Source organism: Carcharhinus amblyrhynchos, chromosome 3, assembly GCF_965287045.1.
Source record: "Carcharhinus amblyrhynchos chromosome 3, sCarAmb.v2.hapA, whole genome shotgun sequence".
In the NCBI taxonomy this organism is placed as follows: Eukaryota; Metazoa; Chordata; class Chondrichthyes; order Carcharhiniformes; family Carcharhinidae; genus Carcharhinus; species Carcharhinus amblyrhynchos.
In genome coordinates this window covers 73,837,044-73,839,723 of record NC_137326.1, presented here as the reverse complement: position 1 = coordinate 73,839,723, position 2,680 = coordinate 73,837,044, and positions in this window count along the sequence as shown.

Sequence of the window (2,680 nt, the reverse complement as noted above, 5' to 3'; positions counted from 1 at the left end):
GCACCAGCCTGCCATGAAGGACTTTATCAAATGCTTTACTAAAATCCATGTTGATGACATCAATGGCCTTTCCCTCGTCAATCATTTTTGTCACCTCCTCAAAAAACTCAACCAAAATTGTGAGGCATGACCTCCCTCGTTTTGTGGACAAGCTGAGTTCAGAGATTGCACAAGGGGAGATAAGATAGAAACTAAGAAATATGTGAGTTCTGTAATTCAACAAATTAGCTGTTGTACAACAGAAACAACAAAAAGTACTTCATTGGCAGTGAAGTACTTTGAAGCATCCTGAAGTTGTGAAAGGTGCTATAGAAACATAAGTCTTTCATTCTTCTCTTTTATTCTCTGCAGATAGATGGTGAACTTCAATTAGAGTTGCCATGGTGACATAGCTGAATTTACTACATCACAACTCCTACCTGGGGTTGTATCTGCAGCAACATAGAAGCCTTCTGTACTCAGACATTCCTATCTTCAGCCATGATGAGTTGGCCACTCTGCTTAAGCTCAGAAAGAGACTGTATGGCATATCAAGATCATATTAGTTCTCCGTAGAGCAATCCACTCAGTCCCATTCGCCTGCAGTCCCTCGTTTCTCTCAAGTACCCATCCAATTCCCTTTTGAAATCATTGACTGTTGGCCACGCCAATGAACTCTGTTCTCAATGCTACCCTCCTAATTCACATTCTTCACATTCCTATTTCTTACTAATTTCAGGTACTTGCCTTTCAATGTGGCTATACAACTGAGGAATTCTTCAATGATTGCTCTTTCGTAACTGCCAACAAGGCCTGAAGTGTCAGCTGTGGCATAAGTAAGCACTCTTGCTGTTGAAGGTCAGGAATCCAATCACTCTCTAGGGATGTGAGCATTTAAGGAGTACTGCAGGCTCCCAACTCAGGAGACATAATTAATTCATCCGGTCTAGTCCCAGATGAGTGGAGATCTGTTGGGATCCTGGCCAACATTTCTTCCTCATACAACATCATAAAAAAGGCCCCAAGTTCCCAACGTGTGGGAAAATGGGAGTAAACCCTGCTGTTTTTCTCAGGGTATTCCCAGAATGAATTTCCAACATTCTGTACATCACAGAATACCCTGGTGGGATTCCCTCTGAAAAGTGGTGGGTGCAGCCTATTCCTGCCTGAGAAGCCGGCAGCATAGCACTGAGTGGGCCAATGCACAGGCATTGAGCTGTCAGCACAGAGATTGACACATGCGAGGTGGACCCTCCATTGCCGGCCTCCAGATCACTGGCCAGCCCAATCGCTGACCAGCTCTGCAATCCCCATCACTGCCCTTCCGACTCCCCAACTCCTGATCACTGGCTTCCCAGATTTCCCCACAGAAGACCCTATGTCCCCCCCAATTGGCCAGTCCCCTGATTTCCCCGACCCAATCCCCAGCCAGCCTGGATTACCACTCCGACAGTCCCGACCAGCCACCCCCCAACCCCTTGATGATCAGCATAGGCCCCCTCCCCCCCACCTGGATGGCCAATCCCAATCATCTTCACTCCTTCTGTCTCACAGTGATCCCAATTGCAGGCTGGCACTGCCCAAGGAGCATCTCCCTTACCCCTGACCTCCCAGGAAGGCCTCTATGGCCTCCCTTCCCTCCAGTAGGGTCAGGCCACTGCTCCCCATTCATGGTAAGCAGTTGTGTCCCCACTGGAGGGAACCACTCCCAGCAGGGTGGTGGAGAGGGAGGGGAGGCATGGGGGAGATGCAAGTAGGCCTAAAGGATTCTGTCCTGGTCTGGCTAATCATATGGAAATGTCAATTTCCACTACATTTCCAACATTTCTATGACATTTCAACTTGATAATCAGCTTCGCGCTGATTTCCAATGCAGCTGAGGAAGCCAAAAATCTTAGGCTGGGCGACACATGGAGGTTGTGATGCCCGGCACAAATCCTGCGAAATAGCTACTGCTGATATGTTCCAGCCTGTAGTGCTACCAGAGCAGCGCAGCGGACTGGGAGAATTGACCCTATTTAGTCTTACAGCTCTCCTTCGATAGAACCCAGTATTCCAGATATCACCTATTTATATGTGCTCAAAAATCACACATATCCATTACACATTCCCCTTAACCTTAACAATGTAATTGAGTAGGTATTAACAATTTCTATTTCCTCATGTTCTAGTCTTCTAAATATAAAGTCCAGATTTCCATCACCCTTTATTGTTAACTGCTGATCTTTGTGTCTGGATTTCCGAGTCTCAGATGCAAAAGACAAAGGTGTCAGCTGAGGACTAGACCAGGAGCCAGAGACTGTGGGTTCCAGTCCCACCCCACAGACTTGACACACATTCTAGATTGTCACATCAGGTGTTCCACTGTTGGATAGCACCATGTTGAGGGTGAATTCTTCAACAGAAGTCCTGGCTGGGATTCTCCAACCTCACCTGTGGTTGGGATTCTCCAGTCCCACTGCAGTGAATGGAGATTTGGCTGAGCACCAAATTCTCGGTTCTCGCTGGCAATGGTAGCGGGACATACAAAACTGGAGGATTCCGTTCTCTATTCGCTCTCTTGGGTCGACGTAAAAGATTCTGCAGCACTATTAGCTAATGAACAGGAGATTCCTCCCACTTTTCTGGCTAATATTTACCTCTTAACTGACATCATCAGAAACAACCTCAACACGCATTCATCTCTCTGTTGAGTTTGGGT